This window comes from Schistocerca piceifrons, chromosome 3 (assembly GCF_021461385.2).
Source record: "Schistocerca piceifrons isolate TAMUIC-IGC-003096 chromosome 3, iqSchPice1.1, whole genome shotgun sequence".
Classification (NCBI taxonomy): domain Eukaryota; kingdom Metazoa; phylum Arthropoda; class Insecta; order Orthoptera; family Acrididae; genus Schistocerca; species Schistocerca piceifrons.
Window position 1 is genome coordinate 612828670 of NC_060140.1, and position 23517 is coordinate 612852186.

The 23517-nt window shown below is 42.6% G+C and overlaps 1 protein-coding gene across 6 annotated transcripts in view; it reads left to right on the forward strand.

The window, feature by feature from the left end:
* The first annotated feature begins 525 nt into the window (after positions 1-525).
* The window catches only part of LOC124788247 (neurexin-4), a 545350-nt gene continuing 522358 nt past the window's right edge, over positions 526-23517 (forward strand). For 5 of the 6 annotated variants that reach the window (XR_007016075.1, XM_047255434.1, XM_047255436.1 and 2 more), the window contains exon 1: positions 526-698. The gene's annotated coding sequence lies outside the window, so the exon portion shown is untranslated. Of the gene's footprint in view, positions 703-23517 lie in introns of all 6 variants that reach the window. The other variant, XM_047255435.1, reaches the window with a different exon arrangement.

Consider the following 23517-nt stretch of genomic DNA (forward strand, 5'->3'; position numbering starts at 1 on the left):
GCCGGCAACTAAAACTCTTCTCCTAGTTCTGACCAATAATACCTCCTGCAGGAACCTAACTTTTTTTAAACAGCCCGCTCCGAACGTAATGACATTACTCGTAGGTCTACTACTTGGTGTGATTGTGCTGAAATGTCAATCATTTGCATGCCCAAGTGTCTAATACACTTCACGACAATTTTGACGTTTGTTGGACGCCATCTTCACTGTGTTGCAGTTTCAATGGTCGTCTGTGTAGTTAAAAGTCGTCAAATGTGATGGCGTTAGCAAAGGAACCAATTATTTGCCGATCTGTCCCCTTGTTACAGAATCGCTGCCACCTGCGCCACGGCTTCCGTGCCCGGCATCACCGCTACCGTATGCAGCAGTCTAGCGTCACCGATTGCGCGCCGTCCTGCTGCTGCCGTCGACCGCGAGATGGCGGCCCCGTCGCGTGCGCACCGGGTGACGTCATCCGCGACGCCGGTGGGCGTACGCGGGCGGCCCGACGCGAGGCGTCCACGGCAGTCGCTGTGCAACGGCCGGACGGGAAGGCACGGCGCACAATATAGCTGAGGGAGACCGCTACCGCCACCTCGCCACACCGCTTACCTCGCTAGAGTCTCGTCCGCCAGCGACGGTGCGTGTGCCCGTTCGCCACCAGCGAGCCCGCCACCCTACAGCAACTCTTACGACGCAGCGCAGCGGAGCCCTACACAGTGAGTACGTCGCAGATATGACGAAGTGTAATTTCGTGGTCTCGCCAACCTGTGCTTTCTTTTCAGCTAGTAACCACTCCCAATCAGTTCTTTCCTCTTTCGAGCGCAAGTCTGCACGGAACAAGATAACACTGCTTTCCTTTTCTCAGTTCTGTACCGAGAGCGGACCGCGTTTGAAGAGAGAATGCTACTAATTATGGAACCATTGTTGCAGTCTTCATGAGCTTTTAAGTTTTGAAACCTAAACTACCTCGACAGAAAACTTCTACATTACACAACAAACCTAATGAACAACAAATTTAATTTTGCATTAGGTTTCACAAATTTTTGTTGTTGTGACTGGTTTTGATTCCATCAAACCATCTTCAGATATACGTCTGCTACAAGAGTAACGCGCCCGGTACAGTAAGCAATATACGTGCTAAGTCAGAAAACGACTCAGTTTACTACGTTACAGTCACTGTATTATTCTACGGCGTGGCATGAATATTGCTAATAAAAATTCACGGTTTATTCTTGGAGCAGACACACTCAGATCCGAAAATGATCCGATGGGTGCGAAACTGGTCATAACATTGAAAATATATGCAATCAACATTTTTTGTACTGTAACTGTTTGCGGATTGTCTCAAAAAAAAAACGACAATTTTACGCAGATGATGATTTTTTTCTTTATATGGTCTCAGATTTCAAAGCTTTCTTACTAATACAATATTATAAGTACCACCTTCTCTTCTGCAATTCGCTGTTCACAATTGCAGCGTTTAAGAGCTACACGAGGGAACTTAATCTCAATAAATTTTCACTGTCCTACGGGCAATTTCCCCCGAAGACTTTCGTCGTATAAGTGACTTACGCAGCATCACTTTTGTATCTTAAGAGCGTTAAATTTCCGACATGTGGCGCCAGCGCTTGAAATGTCAACAGCTTTCCGTTATTGTCAACGGCAAATGGCTGAAGTCAGACAAGTGTTCTTTGTGGTTTAAGACAACTCGCTTGCGTCATGTGTCTATATGGAGAAAGGGTTATATCTAATGGCAAGAGACTATTATACGCCCATATTTTCTTGTGCTGGCCCTATAATGTACTTCCTTTCTTTATCACTCGCTGGGAATGAAGTTGCTGAACCACCCACTACCGAAGTTGTACGTAAGAGGCATCAGTGTGTTTGCAAGGGTAATATTCTTAAAGACTCTCATCTTCACGTTTAGGTGTCACCTTGATTTTAAATGAAAGAAATCTAACTATAGATCGAGAGTCGATATGCATTATCTTACATCACTGCGTTTCTTACGGACTGAAGGCCATGTTAGATCCTTCAAGTTCAATAACAGACATTCCGTGTGCAGTCTGTTTAAGCTAAAGTGCTGTATCATCTCCAGCATAGAGCTACAAGTTGAATACTTCCGGGATCCGTCTGGAGGTGGAAAAAAGCTAGGCTAAAAGAGTGGGAATGTATCTAATGTGGGCGCTATGGGATTACTTTGTAGGGTAACGCAGTTTTAACCACCAATGGCGAAGATCGTTGCTTCTGTCTATTTCAGAGCCGCTTGCTACTCGTTGCAATAAGAAATTATTGCCTCCTTTCCATGAAATTTTAAACCAGTGTCTTCTTGCTTATATCACAACTTTTAAAGTCATCTGTTTCGCGAGACATGCGGGTGATGTGTTACTCTCTTCGTAGTGATTACCCTATCTAGCTTGCCCGTAACTGTCTTATCAAAGAAAGATGTATTAACGTTGCGTGATCAATAGCTACTGTATCGTGTTACGGCACCCATGGGCTAACTCCCTCGTGCATTGCAGCGGGGGAAGTGAAAGATGCTTTACTCCCAAATTGCTCCTCATCGATTCGCCATTTTTCCTCTTCTCAAAATTGACTAACTGACCAAACTTAGTATTACGACTACCTAACTCCATCATTTTGTGAGAGTGTGTGTGTGTGTGTGTGTATATACATCAACAAGATGTGTGATGCCTGATGGATTTTCTCAACGACACATAAATATGATCAGTAATAAACTTACAGGTTCATGTGAACAGCTGTCTGATGAATACATTGATTCGAAGTCGTTAACGGTGCTATTGGAATAGCGTTATTAACAGTAGCTCGTTGTTGTTTTTATTTTGTAAGAACTGACGTATATTTTTGAATTCACGGTCGCATCACTTCATTATTCAACAAAATAGCCGTAATCAACTTGCTCCCCCATATAACTAATTGTGACCGAGGGAGGTGGCGCACTGGTTAGTATACTAGACTCGCTTTCGGGAAAACGGTGGTTCAGATCCCCATCCGGTCATCTAGATGTAAGTTTCCCGTGGCTTACCTATATCGCCTTAAGGCAAATGCCAGGACAGTTCCTCCGTAGTGAAGAGAGTGGTCGATTTCTTTCCTCAATATGAGCTCGTGCTCCGTCTCTAGTAACCTCGTCGTCGACGTGGTGTTGGAAATTAATCTTCATTCTTCCTTCAGATCATGCACACCATGGGGAATGATACTTCCACTTCTGCCCAGAAAACACTATTCCAAACGAATACTCCAGTAAAATTGCTTGTCATGAGTTAACATTCGGACTACAAACAATACGTGCCATTATTTAAGGAAAAGACGTAGTGTAAAAAATACATCTACTGTATATCCACATTCCGAACGCCACTGTGAGGGGCAGGGCGGAGGGTGTGTCATATCAGTGTTGCCAGTTTCCTTTCCTATTCAATTCACGTACTGAGCGAGGAGAAATGATTGTCTGCATGTTTCTGTAAGTGCATTAACCTCATCTCATTTTCATTATACCTACATCAGTGGCAGCGTAATGATCGCACAGTCTATTTCGGATACCAGTTGGCTAAATTAACGCAACAGGGTTTACTGAGAACTGCTTGTCTTTCTTCCAAGACTTTCGATGTAAGTTTTCCGAGGATTTCTGTTACATTGTCGAGTGACTACACCGACCTGTTGCGAAACTAGCACCGCATCTCTGAATTCGTTCGCTTCCTGCTTTCACTCCTGCTTCATAAGGACTCCACGCACTGCAACAGTTAGCATGTAGTATGCGATTTTCCTTACAGACTCACCACAGTCCTTCCAACGAGCCATAGTCTTCCATTAGCCTTTCCTAATACTGATTTTTTGTGAAAGTCCCTTTTTATGTCGCTCCTTAGCATCACACCTAATAACTTATACTTGGTGACAAGCTGAAGTTGCTTTCTACTAGTCTTGTAATCTGATGCTATACTGTTCTTTTTCGTAAAATGGAGAACAAACCGCCTTCAGTCACAAGTTGCGTTTCTTTACTGCACTATGCATTTCGCACAGAAGCAGACATCATACAATGTTAAACTGCAAACAACTAAAACAACCTGATATAAATCACTAAAAAGCACCTGAAGATGAGCCTCCTGGTCTCGAAACGCATAGTGCCGTAAATAAACGCAACTTGTGACTGAAGGCGGTTTGTTCTCCATTTTACGAAAGTAAAACAGTCGCGGACTAAACACTGAAAAACAATGGATAAAATTATGTTATTTTTTCTCTGTGTAGGTATTATCCTACATTTAACCACATTTAAAGAGAGCTGCCATTCATTACCTCAAGTGAAAATGTTGTCCAAGTCTTTCTGCAATCCCTATTGGTCGTCCAAAGACGCACACTTTCCTGCACACAACTGTATCATCGCCGTACAATCTTATAGTGATGCTGATCCTACCTGTTAAATCGTTTACATACACTGCTGTGCAAAACTTAAGAGCGGAAGTAAGTTTCGCATGATGTGTCCCTGCCAAGTCTCATAGCTCGATGGACCACTCACAGAAAGAACTGTTACAATATAAATAGAAGGCTACTGAAAGAAATACCCGACGAGACGAACAGGAACGACATCTTTATTTTAAGACATTAAATACTTTAAACTCGATGAACCCTTGAACTTTACAAAAGAGGGGGCATAGTGTGTTATCGCCACGGACGGCAGTGTATGCTTCTACGCCGGCCACAAGGTTGGGAAGGCGTTCTTGTGGTAGAGCGTGCCACTCCTACACCAGTACGTCGACAACTGCTAAATCGTCGCTGTTGCAAGTCGGTGTGCTGTAGTACACTTTCCACACATGCTCCATGGGATTTAAATCATGAGGAGCGGGCAGCCCAGCTCATTCGCCGAACACCCTCTTGTTCCCAGACCTCCACCACTTGCCTTGTTCGATGCGGTCGCGCATTGCCAATGTGAGTACCTTAGAAGTAGATATCCTCTGAGTAGCGAAGCAACTTAAATCACTTGATAAAAGCAAGTCTTCTGCTCCACAATGTATACCAAGTAAGTTCGTTTCAGAGTATGCTGATGCATAGCTTCATACTTAACAATCATATATAACCGTTCGGTTGATGAAAGATCCGTACCAAATGACTGGAAAGTCAATATTCAATCAAGGTAGGAGTAATCGACTAAATTACAGCCCAAATCACTAATGTCGATATGCAGCAGGATTTTGGAACATATACAGTATTGTGCTCGAACATTATGAATTATCTCGAAGAGAACGTTCTATTGACACAAAGTCAACACGGGCTTAGAAAACATCGTTCTTGCAAAATAGCTAACTCTTTACTCACACGAATTGTTGAATGGTATTGACAAGGAATTTCAAATTTATTCCGTATTTCTAGATTGCGGCTTGTAGTCAAATTGCGTGCTTATGCAATATTGTCTTAGTTATGTGACTGGATTCGTGATTTCCTATCAGAGTGACTACAGTTCGTAGTAACTGAAGGATTCATAAGATAGTATCATAGGCCCTCCGCTGTTCCTTATCTACGTAAACGATTTAGGAGACAATCTGAGCACATATGATGCTGCCGTTTATCGTCTAGTAAACTCATCAGAAGATCAAAATAAATTGCAAAACGATTTAGAAAACGTATGTGAAAGGTGTGAAAATTGGCAGTTGAACCCAAACAATGAAAAGTGTGACATCATCCACACGAGTGCTAAAAGCTTTAAACTTAGGTTACATGACAAATCAGTCTAATCTAAAGGCCATAAATTCAACTAACGATCTTGGAATTACAATTAGGAACAATTTAAATTGGAAGGAAGACGAAGCTCTAACGTCCATCAGTTGTAGAATTTTGGAACACGTGTTATGTTCGAGTATAATGACTTTTCTGGAGACTAGAAATCTACTCTGTAGGAATCAGCATGGGTTTCGAAAAAGACCGTCGTGTGAAACCCAGCTCGCGCTATTCGTCCACGAGACTCAGAGGGCCATAGACACGGGTTCCCAGGTAGATGCCGTGTTTCTTGACTTCAGCAAGGCGTTCGACACAGTTCCCCACAGTCGTTTAATGAACAAAGTAAGAGCATATAGACTATCAGACCAATTGTGTGATTGGATTGAAGAGTTCCTCGATAACAGAACGCAGCATGTCATTCTCAATGGAGAGAAGTCTTCCGAAGTGAGAGTGATTTCGGGTGTGCCGCAGGGGAGTGTCATAGGACCTTTGCTATTCACAATATGCGTAAATGACCTAGTGGATAACATAGGAAGTTCACTGAGGCTTTTTGCAGATGATGCTGTGGTGTATCGAGAGGTTGTAACAATGGAAAATTGTACTGAAATGCAGGAGGACCTGCAGCGAATTGACGCATGGTGCAGGGAATGGCAATTGAATCTCAATGTAGACAAGTATAATGTGCTACGAATTCATAGAAAGAAAGAGTCCTTATCATTTAGCTACAAAATAGCAGATCAGCAACTGGAAGCAGTTAATTCCATAAATTATCTGGGAGTACGCATTAGGAGTGATTTAAAATGGAATGATCATATAAAGTTGATCGTTGGTAAAGCAGATGGCAGACTGAGATTCATTGGAAGAATGCTAAGGAAATGCAATCCGAAAACAAAGGAAGTAGGGTACAGTACACTTGTTCGCCCACTGCTTGAATACTGCTCAGCAGTGTGGGATCCGTACCAGATAGGGTTGATAGAAGAGATAGAGAAGATCCAACGGAGAGCAGCGCGCTTCGTTACAGGATCATTTAGTAATCGCGAAAGCGTTACGCAGATGATAGATAAACTTCAGTGGAAGACTCTGCAGGAGAGACGCTCAGTAGCTGGGTCAGGCTTTTGTTAAAGTTTCGAGAACCTACCTTCACCGAAGAGTCAAGCAGTATATTGCTCCCTCCTACGTATATCTCGCGAAGAGACCATGAGGATAAAATCAGAGAGATTAGTTCCCACACAGAAGCATACCGACAATCCTTCTTTCCACGAACAATACAAGACTGGAATAGAAGGGAGAACCGATAGAGGTACTCAAGGTACTCTCCGCCACACACTGTCAGGTGGCTTGCAGAGTATGGATGTAGATGTAGATGTAGATGTAGAAAATGTTGTGGAGAAGGCAAAACACAGTCTGCGCTTTATTGGCAGACCACTTAGAAAATGTAACAGATCTCCTAGAGAAACTGTCTTCATCGCGCTTGTCCGTCCTCTTTTGGGATGCTGCTGCGCGGTCTGGGATCCTTACCAGATACGAGTATATCGAGAAAGCTCAACGAAGAGCAGCAGAAATAGGGGAAAGAGTGTCATGGACATAATGCAGAATTTTGGACGGACACCATTAAAAGAAACGCGTCTTTCGTTGCGGCGGAAACTTCTCACGAAATTTTGATCACCAACTTCCTCATCCGAATGCGAAAATATTTTGTTGACGCCGGCCTACATAGGGAGAAACAATCATAATAATAACATAAGGGAAAGATATAGGTGTTCGTTTTTTCCGCGTGCTGTTCGAGAGTGGAATAATAGAGAATTATTGCAAAGGTGCTTCGATGAACCCACTGCCAGGCACTTAAGTGTGACTTGTAGAGTATCCATGTAGATGAAGATGTAAAAATGAAGTCAGGACCGAACGCAATCCTTAAAAGACGAACATGTGGAGGGGTATAGTGTCAGAAGAACATTGGCCGGTAAGGGTGCCGTGTTCAAAGATGAAGAAGTCAGCACCGTCATACAACATTCTGCTTCCCCACATCATAGCACCTGGACCGCTAAAACGATCGTAACGTAACGCCATATGGGGAGAGATGGGAAACGTACCCAGGAAAATAATCGACAGCAGAGGTCCCATTTTGGCCCTTGGGACACGCCCAATGCTACTTTCGTTTCTGTGGAACATTCGCCGGCTAGTATAGTGTAGCAGGTTCTGTAAGTCAGTCACATATTTGCGGCCATATCCGTATGGGTATTGTGAGCAGTAGTCGACGATGTGGCATAGTGTCGAACGCCTTACGGAAAACTACGGAGACGGAAGTCTGACTGCCCATCTGCATCTATTGTTTGCAAGATGTCGTGCATGAATAAAGGAAGTTGTGTTTAACACGAATGCTTTTTTTCTGAATCCGTGCTGATTCTTTGAGGGAAGCTAGTTTTCCTCTAGGAATGCCATAACGTTCGAGCTTAGAATATGCTCTAGGACACTGCAGCAGACCGACGTTAGCGACATTGGTTTGCAATTCTGTGCATCCGATGTTTTACCCTTTTTGTAATCGGGAATAACCTGTGGTCTTTTCCAGTCACTTGGGACAATAAATTGAAGAAGTAACTACTTAAATCATAAGCAAGATGAAAAGGCAAAAGCAAACGATACGAAGCAATCGGAATCACTGACGTTTCAATTATATACCTGTACAATGACGGACTTCAGCCGTGAGTTAAATACACGTCGCGTTGTTTTTGTAACAAACAATTCTTGAAAATGACTGGGTACCAGAAGCTACGAATAATTTAAGACCGGCTTCCTCTAGCGACAGTCTGTAATCAGGGACCTGGCAGTTATTTGGACTTAACAGCGACTGCACGGTTCCGCAGGCTAGTGCGTCGCGCCCAATCAGAAGTGCGCTTAGATTAACGAGGCACTGGGAACAAACGAGAGTGCCACTTTAAAATCTCTGTGGCTGACAAGAAGTACAGCCGACACTACAGCGCTGCTAGGTTAACCTGTCTCGCCAACATTCCACAACTTCAAATCATCTGTTTTCCTGAGCACAGGAAAAATTTTCTGTTTAACAGTCGCTCTGGCTTACTTGCCTGGGCAGTGGAGGAACGTACAGAGCAACATATCATGAAATATATCACGCATTAAAAAATAATGAGACTAAAACATATTTCTGCTGACTCAATACAAAACGTAGTTATTGCAAATTAAGCTAGGATCAACATGGCCGGAACGTCGACTATATTCTGATAATATTCACCATCTCTCGCACCCACCATTGATACAATTATTTGTTAGGACTGAACTTGTATTTCAGTCTGGAAAGTCTCATTTAGATTTTTTATGATTTTCCTAAATCGCTTATGGTAAGTGACTACTTTTACTCATCCATAGCTAATTTCTTCCTGTATACTTCGGCCAGTGGTGTGCTGCTTCAGCTGTAATAATCAAGAACAGAAGAGCTGCAACACGACGTTCTGAAAAATTTCCGACACGGCAGACACTGCGCTCTTGCGCCCTCCCCCCCTCACCCCCACTCGTCTGGCTATTCAAATCTTCTCCAAGGACATCGTGGGGCTGAAAGCCTTCTAAGTGTGATGTGAGCCCTTTGGAGTAGCACTATCAAGGTTTTTGCTTCGGTATAAAGGTGGAACCACTAACGACCGTTCAGAACGAAATATGAACGTGATTCGAAGAAGTAAAGGGCGTTTGTATCCTCCGGTTTCGCGCCCTCCTGTGGCATAACCATGGAAGGATGAAGCGATCATATTTGCGTACATAAAACGGCGAACCTCGAGTTCGGCAACCCCCTCGGTGGCACATGTGAAACATACTTGTAAAGAGACTTCGACCCTCATTCAGCTGAGTGGTGCTCTGCAACTGCTGTGGAACCTGCTTGCTGGCATACGGAATGTAACGGGTATCGTAGTAGGCGCTAGAACTGCAGTGGAGCGTCAGTCATATGAATGGGTATCGACATATCTGTACAGGTACACGTTTAAAGAGCTCAATCTTCGTGTCTGGGTGGCACCGAGGTGCTGCCGAACCGGAGAGGTCGGAAAATGATCGTCTGCCGTTTTATTCCCACATGTGCCAATGTTGCATCGCCCACCCAATAATCACGCCACAGGAGGGCGCGAAACAGAACGGCTGAAAAACCATAACCAACTTTTGCTGCTTCGGATCACGTTCATATTTCGTTTATCGGTTTTGAACGGTCCTTAGCGGTTCCACTCTGTATATCAGAGTAAAAATCGTGCTACTCTCCAAAGGGCTCAGATTGCGTTCAGTGGCGTCAAAGCCCCACGACGTCCTTAGAGAAGAGTTGAGCCATCAGTGGGGTGTCAGCAGTGTCGAACACGATCAAGAACGTCGCTCGTTGTTCATCGCACTGCGAACTGTCATTTTCGACCGCTAAATGTATGGGAATGAGCGCCCTTTGTGTCACCTCCTGAGGCCTTTTCGTGTCGACTCTAAGGGATGGTGTGCCTGAAATATTTCTCTTGGCCACACAAAAGAAAACGGCATGCTTTCAACTCTGGGCGCAGACGTGACAGATGGGGTGAAATGTAGGTAAGAAGGGGTGTGACGACCTTCTCATTGTGTGACACATATACGGTGGCGTCGGGAGGAATTTGAATGAAATTTGGTGCCAATGTGACGTCATTAACCTACTTTACACCTCACCGGAACTTCTGAGGTCTGGCCTTTTTTTCGCTTGTCGACGCTTAGGTGTTCGAACTGTAGCCGAGCTCGAGAGTGTCGTCGCAGGGCGCCACGCTTTTTCTCCACTGCAGAGGAAGGACTTACAACATCAAGTATCAAATTTCTGCGTCTCTAATTGAGACAATTAGGGGGTTTCAAAAAAGTGACACTTTAATTGTGATGTGTAATGTAGAAGATACTACAAATGGTTACCAGCACAATTCATCTACTTCATACTCCGCAAGCCACCTAATGGTGTGTGGCAGAGGGTACTTTCGGTACCACTCTCTGATCCCTCCAACCCTGTTCCACTCGCGAATAGTGCGTGGGAAGAATGATTGTCTGTAAGCCTCTGTATTGGCTCTAATTTCTCGAATTTTCTCGTCGTGGTCAATACGCGAGATGTATATGTGTGTGTGTGGGGAGGGGGGGGGGGGGCGAGTAATATGTTGTCCGACTACTCCAGAAAAGTGCTATCCCGAAATTTCAATTGTAAATCTCTTCGTGATGCACAACGCCTCTCTTGTAACATCCGTCTGCCAGTGGAGTTTGTTTAGCATCTCCGTAACACTCTCTCGCCAGCTAAACGGTCCCGTGACGAAACGCGCCGCTCTTCGTTGGATCTTCTCTATCTCCTCTATCAATCCTGTGTCCCATACTGTGATTGCTGTAGCTCCACAATTGGCATAGTGCGCCTTAATGCCCTGCTTTCCGTTGAAATATTCTCTATGTATTGTGGTAACGTCAGCAATCGGAAAAATCGGAGTATGATATCTTTTGATTTAATAAATTGCAGCAACTGCCTTCAGATACTGAAGGAGTTCAAGCGTGAGATACAAGGGCCAGCCAAATGAAAACGACAAAGACGGAAAGAACGTTAGCATCTCGTTTATTACTTAAAACTACACTCCGCAACTGTTAATACATTTATCCCACTATGTGACAAGACGGCCAGAGCCGTCATAGAAAAATAGTTTACGGTTGCCTACTGTACTACGGTTGTACCCAGGACTGCACCTCTTCGTCCAAAGCAAATCGAGACCTTGGGCGGACCCACATGTGGCCAAGGTTGTTTCTAGTACGCGCAGTAGTTTCGCTGGCCCTCACACATCCTCCATACAGTTCTATGTCTCCTCATGCGATTTTCATATTTTTATAGCTCTAAAGAAAGACATTTGTGGCTTTTGATTTGCTTCGGACGAAGAGGTACAATCACCGTTCCGTAGACAACCACGAACATTTTTCCATGAAGGCATTGACCGTCTTGTCTCACAGTGGGTAAATCTATTAATTGTTGTGGCGATTGCTTTTTAAATAATAAACAATTTATTCACGTTTTTTCATCTGTTTTCATTTGACTGCCCCTTATATATGTGGGAATCGCAACGAGTATTCGAACTCGCAGAAAATATTTAACACGCAAGGCTCGCGAGTGAAAAAAGCTATTGACCGCTCACGAAACATGCTTGTTGTTGCTGTGGTCTTCAGTCCTGAGCCTGATTTGATGCAGCTCTCCATGCTACTCTATCCTGTGCGAGCTTCTTCATCTCCCAGTACCTATTGCAACCTACATCCTTCTGAATCTGTTTAGTGTATTCATCTCTTGGTCTCCCTCTGCGATTTTTACCCTCCACGCTGCCCTCCAATACTAAATTGGTGATCCCTTGATGCCTCAGAACATGTCCTACCAACCGATCCCTTCTTCTAGTTAAGTTGTGCCACAAACTTCTCTTCTCCCCAATCCTATTCAATACCTCCTCATTAGTTATATGATCTACCCATCTAATCTTCAGCATTCTTCTGTAGCACCACATTTCGAAAGCTTCTATTCTCTTCCTGTCCAAACTAGTCATCGTCCATGTTTCACTTCCATACAGGGCTACGCTCCATACAAATACTTTCAGAAACGACTTTCTGGCACTTAAATCTATGCTCGATGTTAACAAAATTCTCTTCTTCAGAAACGCTTTCCTTGCCATTGCCAGTCTACATTTGATATCCTCTCTACTTCGACCATCATCAGTTATTTTGCTCCCCAAATAGCAAAACTCCTTTACTACTTTAAGTGTCTCTTTTCCTAATCTAATTCCCTCAGCATCACCCGACTTAATTCGACTACATTCCATTATCCTCGTTTTGCTTTTGTTGATGTTCATCTTATTCAATACCTCCTCATTAGTTATATGATCTACCCATCTAATCTTCAGCATTCTTCTGTAGCACCACATTTCGAAAGCTTCTATTCTCTTCCTGTCCAAACTAGTTATCGTCCATATTTCACTTCCATACAGGGCTACCCTCCTTTCATGACATTGTCCATTCCGTTCAACTGCTCTTCCAAGTCTTTTACTGTCTGTGACAGAATTACAATGTCATCGGCGAACCTCAAAGTTTTTATTTCTTCTCCATGGATTTTAATACCTACTTCGAATTTTTCTTTTGTTTCCTTTACTGCTTGCTCAATATACAGATTGAATAACATCGGCGATAGGCTACAACCCTGTCTCACTCCCTTCCCAACCACTGCTTTCCATTCGTGCCCCTCGACTCTTATAATTCCCATCTGGTTTCTGTACAAATTGTAAATAGCCTTTCGCTCCCTGTATTTTACCCCTGCCACCTTTAGAATTTGAAAGAGAGTATTCCAGTCAACATTGTCAAAAGCTTTCTCTAAGTCTACAAATGCTAGAAACGTAGGTTTGCCTTTCCTTAATCTAGCTTCTAAGATAAGTCGTAGGGTCAGTATTGCCTCACGTGTTCCAAGATTTATACGGAAACCAAACTGATCTTCCCCAAGGTCAGCTTCTACCAGTTTTTCCATTCGTCTGTAGAAAATACGCGTTAGTATTTTGCATCCGTGACTTATTAAACTGATTGTTCGGTAATTTTCACATGTCAGCACCTGCTTTCTTTGGGATCGGAATTATTATATTCTTCTTGAAGTCTGAGGGTATTTCGCGTGTCTCATACATCTTGCTCACCAGATGGTTGAGTTTTGTCAGGACTGGCTCTCCCATGGCCGTCAGTAGTTCCAATGGAATGTTGTCTACTTCCGGGGCCTTGTTTCGGCTCAGGTCTTTCAGTGCTCTGTCAAACTCTTCCCGCAGTATCGTATCTCCCATTTCATCTTCATCTACATCCTCTTCCATTTCCATAATATTGTCCTCAAGTACATCGCCCTTGTATAGGCACTCTGTATACTCCCTCCACCTTTCTGCTTTCCCTTCTTTGCTTAGAACTGGGTTTCCATCTGAGTTCTTGATATTCATACAAGTTGTTTTCTTTTCTCCAAAGGTCTCTTTAATTTTCCTGTAGGCAGTATCTATCTTACCCCTAGTGAGATAACCCTCTACATCCTTACATTTGTCCTCTAGCCATCCCTGCTTAGCCATTTTGCACTTCCTGTCGACCTCGTTTTTGAGACGTTTGTATTCCTTTTTGCCTGCTTCATTTACTGCATTTTTATATTTTCTCCTTTCATCAATCAAATTCAGTATTTCTTCTGTTACCCAAGGATTTCTACTAGCCCTCGTCTTTTTGCCTACTAGGTCCTCTGCTGCCTTCACTACTTCATCTCTCAAAGCTACCCATTCTTCTTCTACGGTATTTCTTTTCCCCAATCCTGTCAATTGTTCCCTTATGCTCTCCCTGAAACTCTGTACAACCTCTGGTTCTTTCAGTTTATCCAGGTCCCATCTCCTTAAATTCCCACCTTCTTGCAGTTTCTTCAATTTTAATCTACAGTTCATAACCAATAGATTGTGATCAGAGTCCACATCTGCCCCTGGAAATGTCTTACAATTTAAAACCTGGTTCCTAAATCTCTGTCTTACCATAATGTAATCTGTCTGAAACCTGTCAGTATCTCCAGGCTTCTTCCATGTATACAACCTTCTTTTATGATTCTTGATCCAAGTGTTAGCTATGATTAAGTTGTTCTCTGTGTAAAATTCTATCAGGCAGCTTCCTCTTTCATTTCTTAGCCCCAATCCATATTCACCTACCATGTTTCCTTCTCTCCCTTTTCCTACTACCGAATTCCAGTCACCCATGACTATTAAATTTTCGTCTCCCTTCACTATCTGAATAATTTCTTTTATTTCATCATACATTGCTTCAATTTCTTCGTTATCTGCAGAGCTAGTTGGCATATAAACTTGTACTACTGTAGTAGGCGTGGGCTTCGTGTCTATCTTGGCCACAATAATGCGTTCACTATGCTGATTGTAGTAGCTTACTCGCACTCCTATTTTTTATTCATTATTAAACCTACTCCTGCATTACCCCTATTTCATTTTGTATTTATAACCTTGTATTCACCTGGCCAAAAGTCTTGTTCCTCCTGCCACCGAACTTCATAATTCCCACTATATCTAACTTTAACCTATCCATCTCCCTTTTTAAATTTTCTAACCTACCTGCCCGATTAAGGGATCTGACATTCCACGCTCCGATCCGTAGAACGCCAGTTTTCTTTCTCCTGATAACGACGTCCTCTTGAGTAGTCCCCGCCCGGAGATCCGAATGGGGGATTATTTTACCTCCGGAATATTTTACCTAAGAGGACGCCATCATCATTTAATCATACAGTAAAGCTGCATGCCCTCGGGAAAAATTACGGCCGTAGTTTCCCCTTGCTTTCAGCCGTTCGCAGTACCAGCACAGCAAGGCTGTTATGGTTAGTGTTACAAGGCCAGATCAGTCAATCATCTAGACTGTTGCCCTTGCAACTACTGAAAAGGCGGCTGCCCCTCTTCAGGAACCACACGTTTGTCTGGCCTCTCAACAGATACCCCTTCGTTGTGGTTGCACCTACGGTACGGCTATCTGTATCGCTGAGGCACGCAAGCCTCCCCACCAAAGGCAAGGTCCATGGTTCTTGGTGGGGGGGAAACATGCTTAAGTGACAACGTATGTGACGGCTGCTTTGTTACTCAAAATCGTGTCAACATTACGAACCAAGTTTATATGTAAATGGAGTATTGTGGCAGCACGTTTTACCTCGTGGGAATCTATGGTCTTATCTCTGTTTCTTTTACAGATGATTATGCCGTCTGATAAGATACCTTGCGTAAATACTGTGAGAGCACGCGTTTGTGCTGCGGAACAGAGGTTTCGTTTGAGATCTGCGTCGCATGTAGATAAGTCGTGCACACGGTTTATTACGCACAGTCCGCTACTTGTTCCATGTAAGAGTAAAAGATTCAGATGTTTCATAAAATACCACCTACATCTACATCCATACTCTACGGTCAGTAGCAATAGCCAGATCATCCAACATTAGTTGGAGGCGACTTTAGCCTACTCAGTACGCACTGGGGCGTATATGGATTCATTGCAGGGAGTAGAGACATACAATAGTGCAAAGTACTTTTGAACAAGTTTTCTGAAAACTGTCTTGAGCAGCTGTTTTAGCAGACTACAGGCAACGGAAAATCTTAGACCTTGCCACTACAAGTAGGACGGACCTTACCAACAGAACCCAGTATGTTGTCCTCGATGGCGAGTGTCCATGGGAGAAAAGTGTATCGTCAGGAGTGCCCCACCATTTAGAGAATCGGCGTTAGAAGCTGACTGCAGAACTATTCGACTGCGTCCAACATACAATGCGCATCAGGACCACGAAGATAAGATACGAGAAATAACGGCTCATAGTGTGGCATACAAATAATCGCTTTTCCCTCGCTCTATTTGCGAATGGAGCAGGAAAGGAAATGACTAGTAGTGGTACGGAGTACCCTCCGCCAAGCGCCCTAACGTGGATTTCGGAGTATCTATGTCGATGTAGATGTAAATGCAGATATTTTGAAAACCACTGTGAAGTGAATGCAGAGGGTACAGGGCATTTTCCCGTTTCATTCACGTATGGGGCGTGGGGACAACAATTCATTATGGTTCAAATGGCTCTGAGCACTATGGGACTTAACTTCTGAGGTCATCAGCCCCGTAGACTTAGAACTACTTAAACCTAACTAACCTAAGGACATCACACACATCCATGCCCGAGGCAGGATTCGAACCTGCGACCGCAGCAGCAGCGCGGTTCCTGACTGAAGCGCCTAAACCGCTCGGCCACAGCGGCCAGCTCATCAATTGATTAAATGTCTCTGTGTGTGGTGTAAGTAATCTAATCTCGTCCTCACGATCCGAACATGAGTAAACAGGGAGTTGCAGCATATTCCTAGAGTTTTCATTCAAAGCCGGTTCCTGAAACTTTCTAAGTAGACTTCTCGGGATTGTTTATGTCTATCTTAAAAAGACTGCCCGTTCAGTTCTTTCAAGATCCCTGTGACAATCGCCTGGTTCGTTTGAAAGGGCATGACCCACTTCCTTCCACGTCCTTCCTTAATCCGATGGGACCGATGACCTCGTTGTTTCGTCCGCTTCTCCAAATCAGCCAACCAATGAGGCCCCCTCACACAAGGGGAGGTCACGACGTTTGGAACGCGGATTTACTGTAAACTTCGTACAGTCGTAGTACTCCATGAAGACAACAAAATGTGTAGGCAGTAGCGCGTACTTCTCAAGCTTTACTGAGAAAATCGCAAGATAATTTCGGTCGTCAAATATATATCTGTGCGTGGCCATTTCTACCATGAAGCTGCTACAACCGAGTGGTGCCGGCACGGCAGCTCAGCGTGTTCGGCCAGAGCGTTAGCCATCCTCTCTAATATTACAACTGAGCGAACGGATCAACGAACAAACTGAACACCCGTTCAGTTTGTTCGATGATCCGTGCGCTCAGTTTTATTATTAGAAAGGGTAGCTACCGCTCTGACCGACACCTAATTTTTTTCCATTTTGTTCGATATAGTTCGTTGCGTTTGGTCTATGCGGGCGTCACAAGACATCCGTTCAAGTTGATCGTTGATTCTTTTTACTCAGTTTCTTTTTTTATTATTACAGAGGGCAAGCAGTCCTCTGATCGAACACGCTGAGATACCGTGCCGGCTATCACGCTGAGCTACAGTGCCGTCACCACTCAGCTGTAGCCGCTTCATGGTAAAACTGGCCACGCACAGATATATATATTTGACGACCGAAATTATCTTGCGATTTTCTCAATAACACTTGAGAACGACGCACTGCTGCTTACACATTTTGTTGTCCTCATGGAGTACTACGAGTGTAAGAGGTTTACAGTAAATCCGCGTTCCAAACGTCGTGGCCTCCCCTTGTCAGACAGGCACGCGGCATCTCCGTGTCCTTGACAGTGTTCACTCAACGTGTGCCGCTGTTCGTGCTCGTTATATGCCCCAGCATGCCTGGTAACAACACTAAAACCGAACAACGCTAATGCCCTCTGGTGGCCGCCCTATCAGTCAAGACAATTGCAGTTTTGCTCATTTACACACCCGCCGATAATGTGTGCTTGTACGGAGTTACATTGACGTCCGACCATGTCTTATAGGTGCTTCACTTTTTTCGACCTAAGGTTCCTGACAACTGTATAGTTCCAATGTTATTAAACAATAACTATGCATGGGCCAAGAGACGCATTCAGTTATTTGAAATGCACTGACTCGCGTCACATCCACATTCCAAATCTGTTTTACCGGAATAAAATTTTCGCTTTGGAGCGGAGCGTGCCCTGATACGAAAGTTCTTGGCAGATTAAAATGTGTGCCGGACCGAAACTCTACAGAGTTTATTTATTTATTTGTTTTGTTCGGTATTGTTCGTTTCGTTTGGTCTGGACGGATGTCACATGTTATCCGTTCAAGCTGATCGCTGATTCGTTTACTCAGGTTTTTATTACGGAGGACAATCGGCCCTCTGACCGAACACGCTGAGCTACCGTGCCGGCTCGGAGTGATCTCCCCGAACACAACTGACAGCCCCTCCTCATAGCTTTACTTCCGCCAGTGCCTCATCTCCTACCTTCCAGACTTCGCGGAAGCTCTTCTGCGGTAGAGCACTTGCCTGCAAAAGGCAAAGGTCCCGAGTCACTCTCGGTCTGGCAAACATTTTTAAATTGTCAGGAAGCTTCAAATCTGGTTTAGCCATCACGGCTCGTTCTTGGTAGTCGGTCCCGCACGAAAGGAGGCGAGGTTACTCCATTTTAAGACAGATTATGGCACAATTGGGTTATTATTATGGATTACTTTGCGAACTCTATAACTAAGACAGGCGAGCACCAACCAAGACTTAACTAAAGCACTAAATTGCTACGGGAGCAAATTTTTAATTTATTCTCGAAATAAATTTATGTACTCCACAGCTGATGGAGAGCACCAGGTCCACTACTACGTTAGTAAATTAAGGAGGAAATAAGGCCGAAATTTACTCCTAAACAGTAGTACGAGTAATGTTAGAGAGTAAGGTGTGTTCTTTGTTTCTGCTTGTTAAATACCGAATTCTATGGATTACCTGGACTACGAAGAATGTATGGAAATGGAGGAAGAGGTAGACATCCCAAGAATGAGGGTTTTAACGGAGAGAAGATTAGATTAGATTAGATTTACTTTCATTCCAATTGATCCATAGTGAGGAGGTCCTCCAGGATGTGGAACATGTCAGAAAAACAACAATACATGACAAATATTTAAACTAAAACAAATAAGCTAATGTACCATTCCACAGGTCCCAAGTGGAATGATCGTCATTTTTTAATGAACACTAAGAGTCATTTTACAAATACTATTGCACTGAATTTAAAATAAAAAAGTTTTATATTTATTTATAAGGTAAGAAACATGTAATACAACTTCTGTAATACTTATTTACAATGAACACATTACTGCACTGAAATGGTGCAGAAGTTAGATTATACTTACACACACACACACACACACACACACACACACACACACACACACACACACAAATTTTCAGTGAACACATTACTGCACTGAAATTGTGCAGAAGTTATGTTGTACTTATATACAAATCAGTTGGTTTTCCTCAGAAATTCATCAATGGAGTAGAAGGAGTTGGCCACCAATAAATCCTTTAGGCTTCTCTTAAACTGAATTTCATTGGTTGTTAAGCTTTTTATGGCTGCTGGCAAGTTATTGAAAATGTGTGTTCCTGAATAATGCACACCTTTTTGTACAAGACTAAGTGACTTTAAATCCTTGTGAAGATTATTCTTATTTCTAGTATTGATTCCATGAATTGAGCTGTTGGTTTGAAAAAGTGATATATTTTTAATGACAAATTTCATTAAGGAATAAATATATTGGGAAGCTGTAGTTAGTATCCCTAGTTCCCTAAACAGGCTTCTGCAGGATGTTCTTGAGTTCACACCACACATAATTCTTACTGCACGTTTTTGTGCCCGGAAAACTTTAGCTTGGCTTGATGAATTACCCCAGAAAATAATCCCATATGACATTATGGAATGAAAGTAAGCATAGTATGCCAGCTTTTTCATTTTTATATCCCCTATGTCTGACAAAATTCGCATTGCAAACAGAGATTTGTTAAGACGCTTCAACAGTTCTGTGGTGTGCTCCTCCCAGTTGAATTTATTATCAAGCTGTAATCCCAAGAATTTAACACCGTCCACTTCTTCTATCTTCTTGTCATCATATGTTAGACATATACTCTTGGGACACCCCTTACAAGTTCTGAACTGCATGTAGTGTGTTTTTTCAAAGTTTAGTGACAAAGAATTGGCTAGGAACCAGTGATTAATGTCTACAAATATTTTATTGGCTGATCTTTCTAAGACTACACTTGATTTGCTATTTATTGCAATGTTTGTATCATCAGCAAACAAAACAAACTTGGCATCTGGTAATGTTACTGATGAAAGGTCATTGATATACACAAGAAAAAGTAAGGGCCCCAAAATGGAACCTTGTGGGACCCCACATGTAATTAGTTCCCAGTTGGATGATGCCTGATAGCTTGATACATGTCTCTTTCCTAATAACACCCTTTGTTTCCTGCCAGAGATATAAGATTTGAACCATTTTGCAGCATTTCCTGTTACACTATAATATTCTAGTTTACTTAAAAGGATATTGTGATTTACACAGTCAAATGCCTTTGACAGATCACAAAATATACCAGTTGCCTGCAATTTTTTGTCTAATGAATTAAGTACATTTTCACTGTAAGTGTAGATAGCCTTCTCAATATCAGAACCTTTTAGAAATCCAAACTGTGACTTTGACAGTATGTTATTTGAGATAAGATGGTTATAAAGACGACTGTACATTACTTTTTCGAAAATTTTTGAGAATGCTGGCAACAGTGAAATTGGACGGAAATTTGATGCTATTTCTTTATCTCCCTTCTTAAACAGTGGCTTAAATTCAGAAGAGACCCATTTGCGATATATAGTGGCAATGATTTCAAAGAGCGGTGTGGGGTTCGTAAAGGAATTTGCTGAGTCGCTGCTTGGTAAGCTGGAATCGTTACTGTAGCCTTCTTTGTGGACTGCGAATCTTTCGCACAGGCACTTATCAAATCGTAGCAGAGTATCTGATTAACGCCCGTCGTGGTACTGCTGGAAGAGCTTTCAAAAGTGTGATAAACTGTTTAATTGCCTTAAAGCCACTGTACCTGTCCATAGCACGGAACCAAGAAAACATATCAGGGAACAAAAGGGAATTCTATCCAGCTGGTGGTTTCTCGAATGTCATGGGGGCCAGAAATTGTGTACATATACCGATACTTTGTCCTTCTGGAGCACAAGCAGAACTATACAGAAATCGCAAGAATTTCTTTTCTGTCAGTACACAAATCGTCTGTTATGCCAATATCAATGTTTCGAAAGTGGTAAGCCTTTGGCCGCGTTCCATGCATGATGCACGCATTTGGGACAATAGTAGAATTGCTGCAGAATTTGAAAATAGACAATATGGTGGGTTGCTTGTTGGAGTTAGCGGATATGCTCTCTCCAGACATCTTAGTACTCCCATGTTTCGACCTCACAAAAGAGCCGAAGTGCATTACAACGGAGTCCAATTGCTAGCAGACATGCAATAGAACGTTCATTTGGTGTTTGAAAAACAAAGTTTGCAAATTCTCACTAAAACACAAACAAAACAAGTGTCGATATGTTACCGTGGCTGCAGCTGTTGCAGACAGCTTCGGAATAGAAGTCGGAGGTGTGTGTGTGTTCAAATGTGTGTGAATTCCTAGGAGACCAAGCTGCTGAGGTCATCGGTCCCTGGACTTAAACGCTACTTAAACTAACTTATGCTAAGAACAACACACACGCCCATGCTCGAGGGAGGACTCGAACCTCCGGCGGGAGCGGCCGCACAGTCCGTGACATGGTGCCTCAAACCAGGCGGCCACTCCGCGCGGCTTGGAGATGTGTTTCACTCTGATCCTGTGGAGGTGAATGACATCGATCAGTATGCAATTCAGTCAAAAGTAGATGCTGCAGGCCAAGCTATGGTCTATTAGACTCAATTATTTTAATTAAAATTGAACCTAATTTGCTAGTAAAATAACAAGTTAGTGCAAAGATTTTAACTTCTTAAATAATAATCGTTATTACTGTAGTAAAATGTGACCAATCTTATATTTATGTCTCTCTGTCTCTTTTTTTCTTTTGCAATTAACAGATTAACATTTTCATTTTATTTCGTACTTCAGCACACGTAGTCACACAGTGAAGATGTTTTGCTTAGAATTTGATGATTAGAAAAATTAAATGTTCTGATACCGATATAATAAACATGCATGTGATGTCATGCGAAGAACAATAATATATTAACCACTTTATAAAATATCAAGTAAATAAAATGTTGCACAAGCACAAAAATATTCATAAACCTAAATTTCTCTAGCATATTGGCTGAAGTGCCAGAACCTGAAGTTCGCTCCATTTCGTTCTTGAACTTAATCACAACTTCCATTTTAAGGTTATGCTCTTCTTCCGTGACTTCTCTTTGTCTGTTAATTAACAACATTTTTGCTTTGTATAATTCTCGTATTAAATGCATTTTAATGAATGAAACTCGTCTGCTTTTTCCAACAACTCTCTGTTCTTCACTGCAACGGCATACTGTCTGTCTTTTTTTCATGTGCGCATCTTCTGATAAGGTCCCACCAGAGAATGCAAGCCAAGGCTCGTGACTATGGTATAAAGTTTCACTCTCAGCAGTTTCATTACGGTCTTCAGATTAGTTATCATCATCGATGTTGCCTGAAAATACCACATTATCTTCATTTGTGTCATTGTCGCTACCTCCAGTTATTTCCTCCACAACTTGTGGGATCATATCGACAACCATTTGGCTTATATCGTCTATCTTCGTCTCAGCTCCTCCACTGCCGGTTTGGAACTCTTCTCGGTTACATTTCTTTTCTTTCGCTTTTATGTCCTTTCAATTTACTTTAAGATGCTCCTGTGATCTTTGTGTAAGAGCTTTTGCATTCTATTCGACGTGTATCTACCGCCAACAATCTTTTTTTTCGGTTTTGTATGTTTACATCGTAATTATGCACTTTTTCATTATATCAGCAAACCGCTCTTTTTCACTTTTTGGTATGTGTTTTCAACGTTTCTTAACACTTAAATTGTCCTTGGCCACCTCCAAGTTGCTGTTAGCTCGTATCTTAACCTGCAAGTGGCGCTTAAATTACCATCTGTAACCGCCAGTAATGGGCGGTGGTAGCTGTATATTACGCTAACACGATATTAATGTCAAAAAGTGATGCAATAATGTCTACCGACAATATTTTCCGAGAGGAAACGAAATACACATGCCAACAGTATGCTGAAATGGCTTGCTTCTTTAGTAAAAAGGTTTTACAAACTCAGTTACAATAAAGAATTAAACAGAAATCGGATTCTCCAACAGTTGCCAAAATAGTATAGGCCTACTACTACGGAAGTAAGTTACTAAAGTAGTCCACACTAAAGACGTAAGAGTTACTACAAGAGTAATGTATAATAATTTGGTGTTCGTCACCCTAAAGCTATGACTTTAGTTACAAAAGAAGAAAAGAATATTCATTATAACAGTGGGCTTGGCCATAAACGGTTTACATCTACGTCTACACTCCACCTGCCAGCTCAGGTTTTTTTAAAGTCAGCACCGCTGTACTTGTTTTAATGTTATACAGTGCCTAAGATGGCATACTGTCGTATTTAAAATACACTATTAGACACATTGCCTGGCGGTCAATATTTCTGCTAAAAGCCTACTG